At 50.8% G+C, this 9,450-nt stretch overlaps 1 long non-coding RNA gene across 1 annotated transcript in view; it reads right to left on the reverse strand.

Moving 5' to 3' along the window:
- The window catches only part of LOC110408444, a 12,424-nt gene continuing 3,372 nt past the window's right edge, over nucleotides 399–9,450 (reverse strand). The window contains exon 2 of the long non-coding RNA XR_002444347.1: nucleotides 399–2,215. This is a non-coding gene — a long non-coding RNA (uncharacterized LOC110408444). The remainder of the gene's footprint in view (nucleotides 2,216–9,450) is intronic.

The raw sequence follows: 9,450 nt of genomic DNA on the forward strand, positions 1-9,450 counted from the left end.
GAAGTTGAGAAGGGGAATCCCTTCTACCAGGTTAACTACCGACTCTTTCTTTGCCTGGAACAGCAGGAGCCGATGCGATGTGAGCTCTGATGGGCACGACAGGTCCCAGCTTAGGAGAAAGTGAGCAAAGCCCACGGCCGCCTCTTATTGTAGAGTTGGAGATGCCTGTGTTTCACTGTGGGATTTTTCGCTTCACTCTGTGCAGAGAGATCAAAATAATTAATTGCCTGCACAACCCCTGCACGCACAGCCCTGTATTTACATATGGAAATTAAAGGATTGAGTATGCAAAGCCAAGCACATCCAGTGGATTTACATCAGGCTCCTCATGGAGGATTGCTTGCAAGCATCTCCACAGGGCCCATGGCAGGGGGACAGGGACGAGGCTGCTGGCAACCACTGCAGCAGCCACCTCTGCAGTGAGGGCAGCCCCGTGTACCTCAAGGGGAGACTGGGCACAGCACCCTGTGTCTGCTAACAAGAGACCCACAGCTCATCGAAAGGACAGCGCTGCCCATTAGCCAATTTTGCCTTCTCTAATTGAAATTATGCAGAATACCCGGGTTTGTGCTTGCAGCTGAGTCACACTCTCAGAGAGAGGAGGAGAGGTTCTAACACCCATCCTCTGCAGGAAGAGGCAGTACAAAAGTGAAGGGAGAGAGCAACAAATCCCCAAATGTGAACTGTCCCTTTAATTTCTGTCAAGGCTAAAACCCACAGACTACAAAAACAACATTTTAATTTAAATTCCGATTCCACATTCATTCATGGGAGCTGGCTCTGAGCGGGGATTTCATTAAAGGCTTTAATAGATTTTATAGGACTTGTCAGATCCGGAAAGGTTATGGAGCAAATGCATTTTCTCTGCTTCCAGAATTTCAACAACGGCTCAGTAAACAAATTTACCATGAAAATGCAGAGTCCAGCCTTGTACAGACAAGGAGAAATGAACTTCATCGAGCAACTTAAAGGCATCACGACGCGTAGTCTGCTGCCTACCCAGCTCACTTCTCACCGCTCCTTCCCCTCAGTGTGCCGTGCAGTTTAGGAGATGTCTCTTTTCTGATGGAAAAGCAGAAAAGGAGAAGCATCTTCTTCCATTGATCAGATTGAATTTGGAGGTATTTATGAATGTTGGCAGCCTCAGCAGCAATGCACAGATGGGAGCTGCCTCAGAGGGTACAGCTCTCATGCACCAGGCTGGCTCGGGGCGGTGGGTTTTGAAGCTACAAATGATTTCGTTAGAAAATCCAGTGTATTTCAGTTGGAGATACATCAGCTGGTGAAGGTGGTGGTGCTGGGGTAGAAAACCAGCAGAACATATGGAAACAATCTCAGCTTTGCTCCCAGCTGGTCCAACACCGCATCACCCTTGTTTCAGGGACTGCTTGACCAGTTCTTCCAGTTCAGCATATAGAGCAGCAGTGATTTTGGTGCAAGTGCCACATAGGCACAGCTGCTGACAAAACATCATTTTGTACCTCTCTTTTCCATTTTCTTTTGCCCGTGATAAATCAAGATTGAAGGCAAGCTTGAATGTAGGGCCCAGAAAGGAGCTCCCCAAGGCTTGGTGGTGGAATTGGGTCTCTATCACGGCGGATGCCAGCACTGGGGACATTTCGCTGCCCAGCTGTGGGCTCAGTGCAGGGACACAGTCAGGAGGGCTCAGGCATCCCTGGTTGGAGCCAAACCACAGCAATCAAAGGCGGGTGCCTTGGCAACCAAGTCGTGGTGATGCTGAATAAAGAGAAGCAAAGGCCTCTTGTTTTTGGATGAGCTCTGTAAACAGAGATGAATGTCAGAGGAGATTTTGCCTGAGCATCGCTTATGGGCTGCATAGTGGCATCACGGGGAGAAATCAGCTTGGGGAAAATTATAACTGATGCAAACCTCCAACCAAAACCTTTTTACTGTTGGAGGGCGAGACAAGTTGACGGCTTTATTATTATTATTAATACGATGATTATTTTCTCCCCTTATGACTTTGCAGTTTGAGATTGACAGGTCCTAGCGCAGCTGCTCTGGATCCCTTCCCAGCTTCACAAAGGCAGCGCGGTGCAAAGAGCACCCATGGGGCTCGAGAGCCATGGCCACAGCCCTAGAGATGCAGGGCCTCGTGCCCAGGGGTGCCCAACATCTGGGAGGCCCTTTCAGCAGAAACAGGCACTGCAGGTGGCTCGGGATGTGCTGGGAGCTGCACTGTAATTACGGGAAGCTGGGGAGAAAGACAGATTTAAATCAAGTGGCTACAGAGTTAGAGAGTAAGAATTCCCCCCATGAGATTTATGGCACGTTAAATAGCCTAAAAATTCTGTCCCCATGAGTTACTTTAATAGCTCTTATTTTGAGGAAGCTTTTTCACCTCAAGCTTATTTTTTTTTCTTCATAGCCTGCAGGTATCACATCAAACTACCCTCCTCCACTGAGTAATGTATACTTAAAATGACATATGTCCCTTAGGACATCAGCTAGCTGAACTCCCATCAGATCAACCAGAAGGGATGCTTTAAACCAAATTACCCAGGAGAGCCTCAGAAAAAAAACTTGAGGAAGCCTCAAGTGTGGCTGAATCCAGGAGGCACCTGAGGAAGTGGCCTCAGGGTCCTGCTAACACATCTGGGACACAGTGATGGTTATTCGTACGGTGGCAAAGAGCCTGGACAGTGCTTCAGAAGACTCATCCACCCCAGCTCAGAAGTGGCAGCAGATTCCACAGACCACTAAGATCATGTAGTCCAACCATGCAGCTGGCTAAAGGCAGAGGAAACCCTGTTACATTGACCCAGATGAGCACAATTAGCACGTGCAGACAGAGATCGGGCTGCTGAGTACAGAAAGACCCTGGCGATCCCCAGTCAGGCTCCAAGCACAGCTGAGCTCAGTGCTGCTGAAGGACACCCAAGCCTCATCCAGACGAGCTCTGGAAGCCTTTAGGGATGAAAGAGCCACAAGCTCTCAGCCAGCACAGCTGCTCTTAAGCTCCTCTCCTTCCTCTAACGGGAGGCAGCACTCACATCTCTCTCCTGCCCGTAACACACCAGTTTTACCAAAACTTTTGGACAGCTCTGATGGAAGCATCTCCCCCTACTGCTCCGCGCAGACACCCGCAGCCATCTCCAAGCTCGGAGCTGGAGCACGCACGAAGCTCTGCGATGCTCTCAGCAAAGCCCACGGGCTGCCCTGAAGTCAGGGCAGGGCAGAAGCACAGGCAACGAGCGGCCATTAGTAGGAAAAAAAAAAAACAAAAACAAAAAAAAAAACCAAAAAAACGCTATCCAGAGCAGGAGTCACAAAGAAACAGGACAGTCTTTATCCTGCTGCCATCTACAGTTTGCATTGGGTTAAAAAAAAAAAAAAAAAAAGGGGGGGGGGTGTTGGGGGGAGGAGAATAAGCACCAAAGAGAGAGCGCAGCGAACCTCTGCTCCGCTGAGCGCAGCGGCCGGGCAGCTGCTGCCACCTACTGATGCGATGGGCACTGGCAAAGGGATGCTCGGCAGCGGCCCAGCCGAGGTTGGAAATCATTTCATCGCGCACGGAGCAGCTTCCCAACACCTGACTGCACCTGTAGGGAGATTTTACTTCCAGTTCGGGATCGCGTCGGCTTTTCAAGGACATAGGTCTTCCCCCTGTCCTTGCACTACATCACAGAACCACCACTCCGATGCACTCCTCTGCATCCCCAGCAGTTTTCCCCAAAGCCCTGGTGGAAGAGAGCTCTTCCATCCCTCATACAAACCCTAATCCCGAGCTACCCGATGGCAAATGGGCAGATCCACGTGCCTGTGCCTCCTCGGGCACTGTGCAGAGCTTTCACAGGACCTTCATGGGTTGCTTCAGGGAAATTCTGTTCTGTGCATTCTGTGCATCTTCGACATCTTCTGCGTGGTTCAGTTGCACCTATCAACCCCACAGCCCTTTTAAGCTTGCCCCCAGGTAAGGACAGCAACAAAACCAGCTGCAGGGGATGTGCTGAGTGCTGAGGGGCTGCAGGCACGGTGCTCAGAAAAGGGCCAAAGGATAGCTGGGGAGAACGATAATAAACGGCTCCAGCGTTAATTTTGAGCTGGTTTGTTCTCTGAACACATGAGGAAAGAAAGCAGCACAGAGCCCGCGTGGGAGAGAGCTGTGAGGAACTTGTTCAAACAAATGCAGGAGCGATAACACCCTTGGACTAACAAGGCAGAGAGAATACACACTGGTGTGTGCTGAGGGGAAATGAGGTCAGGCCCCGTGAATAAATCCCTTCAAAAGCAAAGACAACCCCACAGCACCTCGGATTTGCTCGGGAAAGTTTCCAAGGACTGAAGGGACCGTCTCAGCTCAGACCCTCCCTCAATGCAGGCTTTGTGGTGCTCCCAAGGCGAGGACAGGCAATATCCTTTCCTACCCCATGTTCCTCCCACCCGGGTCCGTAACAGAGCCAGGTTTGTTGGAAGGCACAAAGGGACCTCACAGCATCTCCCCCAGATGCAGCACTCCCTGCCCACCCGCACAGCCCCTTCCGCTCCTCCTCGCTCTGATCGCAGCACAAAGCACCGGGTGCCCAGCTCCGGCCCAAAGAGCAGCTCAGCATCACCCAGCAGCACGCATCCTCTGAGCCCAAACCCATGCCCTGTTGCACCCTCCAACCACCATCCCAGCATCACTGCTGTCCCCATTGCGGGAACATGCCGCCTTCCTTTCAGTGGCAGCAGAACAGTAGAGCAGAGGGCTGCGTGTGTTGCCATAGCCAACCCTGCCAGCAAGATTTTGCTGAGCAAAACCATTTCTCTCCAAGAAACAGCTAAGCAAGGACCAGGACAGCGTGACTTCTCCAAGAGCCATAAAAATGCTGCTTTTACAGGGTAAAGCTGTCTTTCCCCCATGCGCAGCTTGGCAGAGCACGCTGCAAGGCTTTCCCAATGCTGCAAACTAGACGATCACATTTGACGTTTCCTCCCCCTCTCCAAAAAAGGCCAAAATAATTCCTTTGCTCTGGACACAGACCAGTTGGCAAACAAGATTTCAGACACAATTATTCTGCCCTGGGAGGATTCTGCAGCTGCTCCCCTTTCTCCTGAGATCAATACCTTGAGGATAATCCTGCAGATTATCCCACAGTTTGGTAGCACCAACTCAAGCTCTCTTGTTTTCTTGATTTCCTTCGTGAATTACAAGGAATTTTCTGGTTAGATGCAGGGGAGAAAAGTGTTCTTTTACTCTATACTGACAGAAATTAGATTGGATACAACAAACTGCCTGTAGTTGGTTGGGAATTAATTTTGTTGACTTTTTAGTCAAATTGGAACCGTTTCTGAGAACACGGTGACTCCAGGTGTGACTCATCCCTTCCCAAAAGAGCAGAGCAAACAATAGCAACCACCTAAACAAAAAACAGGGCACATTTCTTCCTTCCAAAGAGAGAGGCTCTATTCTTTTAAGGAAAATCAGATCTGTAGGAGTTTATTCTTCTGCAAGTCTCGTAGGCGAGCGAGGCAGCAGAGATCAGAAAGTAGGTCTTTGATATGAAGGGTTATTTTTATTTGTTTTTAACCTGTCACACAGTTCTGAAACCAACTGCGTGCATCCAGAATAACAGCTCATGACTATTTATTGCTGAAAAGCTTCCCAGGTGGCAAACTTGAAGAAAAGAGAGCAGCTCTGTCTCTCCCAGGGCAGCCAGGCTGCTGCTGGAGTAAAGTTTTATCTCCAAATAATTGCCGCAGAGTGCTTGGCTGCTGCCCAATGGATCAGATCCATAAATCTCCCTGTCAGACCCTCAAAAGGGGCCGTGTTGGATAAAGAAGCCTTCAAAGCCTGAGGGAGTGCTGCATCAGAGCATTTCTGAAAATCCCCTTGCGGCAGAGATGTGCACACCGGGAGTTCCAGCTCGCCCCTCTCCATCAGCCCGCTGTGGGGACACGTTCTGCACACTCACTAAAAGTGGAAGGCTTTTCTGCCTCTGACTTAGGTAGTGCAAATGCAGTTTTAAGTATTTGCATAAATTCCCCTGGAAAAGGCTAGAGGAGGCTTCAGGGAAGAGCTCTCCTGCTTTCCTGAATGTGGCTTTTATGAACCATAACTATCCTTGATGCTCTCAGAGACACCCTCCTTAAAGCCAACTGTTTGAGCAGACGTTTAGTGCAAAGCAACTTCAGAGAAAAGCATTTATGCCTCAAGCCCAAAGGCAAACTACACTGGAGCTACCAGCAGTTGGACATTCCTCCAGCTCCTGGCTCCTGCCCAGGGTCCTTCTAGCACCAGGAAATCAAACAGATCAGTCCCACTGGTTAAGCACAGGCTCAAAATGCAAAATGGTGACCTGAACCTTGAAACACATCTTTCTTGCACCAGCACTGCACGTTAGCCCAGCTCTGATGACTCCATCCTCAGACACGTGGCTAAGTGCCCTCCTTTGCAGGACCACAGCACTGTTGCTTGGTGCTAGCGGTGATGGAGAGCTCACAACGTGTGCAGCCGAGAGCCAGAAGCACATCCATGTAATGGGACACCGCAAATCACCGAGCACAGGGCTGAGTCGCACGCAGACACGTGTCTCCTGCCACTTGACAATTCAATTACGCTGCGTTCAAAGCGCTGCTGATCTGTAAGTGAGCATACGGGTGAGGGGAGGGAGTGCCAATTAGTGAATCTCAGCAGCTCCACTCGTTCTTTCCCCTTTATTTGACTTCTCAAGGCTCAAAAAGACTAACCATGTATTAATGCTAATTGGGGCCCACAGATGGAGCTGCCCTGCAGCAGCCCTGGGGCCGCACGGTGGCAGAGCCCTCCTTCCCTGTGGTGCTGCAGGAGGGGGCCAGACCTGGCTTTCAGCCCCCCCAGCAGCCAGAGACATGCAAGCATCCTTCCCAGCACCTCCATTTCATAGAATCATAGAATATCCTGAATTGGAAGGGACCCGTCAAATCCAGCTCCTGGCAGAACCACCCCCCCCAAAAAAAAAAATCAGACCATACGAGCCACAATAGTGCTCTGAGGGATGGAACACCTCCCTGTGAGGACAGGCTGAGAGCTGGGGCTGTGCAGCTTGGAGAAGAGAAGGCTCCAGGGAAACCTGAGAGTGGCCTGTCAGTACCTAAGGAGGCTGTACGAAAGAAGGGGGGAGAACCTTTAGCAGAGTCTGTTGTGGTAGGACAAGAGGAGATGGTTTCAAACTACAAGAGGGGAGATTTAGGTTGGATATAAGGAAGAAGGTTTTATACAGTAAGGGTGGTGGGGCACTGGCACAGGCTGCCCAGAGAGGTGGTGGTGACCCGACCCTGGAGCCACTCAGGGTCAGGGTGGATGGGCTCTGAGCACCCAACTGATTTGATGCAGAAGTTCCTGTTCATTGCAGGGGAGTTGGACCAGATGGCATGTTAGGATCACCTCTGATTCAAACAATTCTATGATTCTACCACTGGGTAAGCCTCCAGCATTGGACTCCTCATTCCCTCTCTCTTTCATAGAACCATAGAATTTAGCTTTCCATCCTCACATCCTCCTCCCACAGCTTCTCCCACTTGTGCTTCAGCATCTCCTAGGCAGGATCACGCTGGGACACAGCAGCACTCGCTGCCATCTGCACCCCCAAGAAGGGCAGCACTTCACAGCAAAGACCCCTTGGGCGTTCCTCTCTTCCAGTGGAGCAGAAGCAGAGGGAGACGGATGCAGGGACACCACGTACCCGCAGGTCCCACGCCCTCCTGCATCCTCACAGAGCTTACACCCTGCAAGTACAGAAAAACCATCGAGGAAGAGCACTGGAGGTAAAAAGAACGTACTCCTTCCAAGAGGTCGCACTGAAATCGCAGCTTTTCGGCGCGAGGCACATTCCCTAAAGGAGCCAGGAAAGGATTTTTAGCAGAGGTTTTGCTTCTATTCCATCTTTTCGGAACTTTCCCTGCCTTTTTCCCCAGCAGGAAGGCGCAGGCGCTCTCCGCGGCGGTCCCACCAGGGGGCAGCGCGCACCGCGCAGTGCCGGCAGCGCACGGGGGGGGAAAAGACGGGGATCGCACTTCGCCGTGGTCGGTTTTGGTCTTTGCTCAGGTTACTGGGAAGTTTTGCCGGAAGGAGTTGGGACGTTCTTAACCCATCCGAGGGAATTTGAAACCGGCAAAGAAAATGCGGTGCCGTAAGTGGGCGAGAATAGCTGGAATCAACTGCAAGCGTTTCTGAACAAAAGAGGGGTTTCGCTGGGATTTCAGCCCTGAGGACGAGCACTTAATGCTGTGTCAGAGGAGAACTGCTGAGCAAAATGGGCTCATCCCGGCACCGCTTCCTCTTCAGAGCACTGCGTTCTGATCAGCCAGAGGAGCGGGCAGGGGCTGGGGAGGGCTGCATCCAGCAGGGCTCCTCCTGGGCAAGGAGTAAGGGAGAGAGCCAGGGCTGGATGCTTGTCTTTTCAGCATGCAGCATTAGGTTGTCAGATCCTTTCCTAAGCTGCTCAGATGCGCAATTTGTTCCTCACTGTAGCTGTCCCGCTACAGCTCAATTAAACACACAGAAGCCAACTGGCAGCAGTGAGCGCGTTTCAGCAAGGAACTAACATTGTTTCTAGGCCTCAGAGCAATCCCATTCTAAAAAGAAGTCTGAATGGAGAAGCCATGAGCAAGAGAAAAAGGCTCATTTTGATGCTGGTTTTGATCAGCATAGGAAGAGCTGCTGTAGCAAAGTAGTTGCAGACAGAAAACCTTTGCAGTCCTGCGCTGCCAGCAAGGCTGACCATCACCCAGCACCGAGCAGCAGCAAGTTGGGTTGAATTTGGGTAAAACATCACATTCCTGCACACATTGGTGTTCACTGCTGTCCTCAGATTCCAGAGCAGACCTCTATGCAATCCACTTACTTTCAGCATGTCTTAAGCCTTTTTCTTTTTTTTTTTTTTAAATCACTAAGGAATCCTTATTCAGCGTTGTCTGTGGTTTTAAATAAGCATCAGGCACATAAGCTTGGAGAGAGGCCTTCAAAAGAAAGAAGCACCTTGCAGTTAGCCAGTGAGAAGTTTGGCACTCTGAGTGCAAATGGGAAGGCTGCAGTCCTTACAAAGGATGTCCTCTGAAGCAACGGGATGCTGCAGCAGGAATTTTCCACTGGGGGAAACCATACTCAAAGGAATGGGCTACTTTGAAGAGGCAACATTAAACTTCCCCTCGTCCGAACACCCAAACTGACAGCTTGACAAAACAGTTCCCATAGCAACCGGAGGGAAAAGGTCACCGAAAACCCAGATTTTTTTTTTTCCTGTTGAATAGAGAAAATCAACTTTTGATTGCAGCGAGCATCGCTGCGGTGCTGGTGATAAGGTGGCTGCAGCGGGGCTGGCTGTGGCTCACAGCATGGGACAGCACAGCTCCCCGTGGTGCCTGGCTCAAATTGCTCCTGCAAACCCCTCCTCCTCCGGTCCCAGAAACACTGGGTAGCCTCCATGGACTTGGGAAGGGATCAGTTTCCCTGCTCTCTAGGAGAAG

The sequence above is a fragment of the Numida meleagris genome, chromosome 19 (genome assembly GCF_002078875.1).
Source record: "Numida meleagris isolate 19003 breed g44 Domestic line chromosome 19, NumMel1.0, whole genome shotgun sequence".
Taxonomy (NCBI): domain Eukaryota; kingdom Metazoa; phylum Chordata; class Aves; order Galliformes; family Numididae; genus Numida; species Numida meleagris.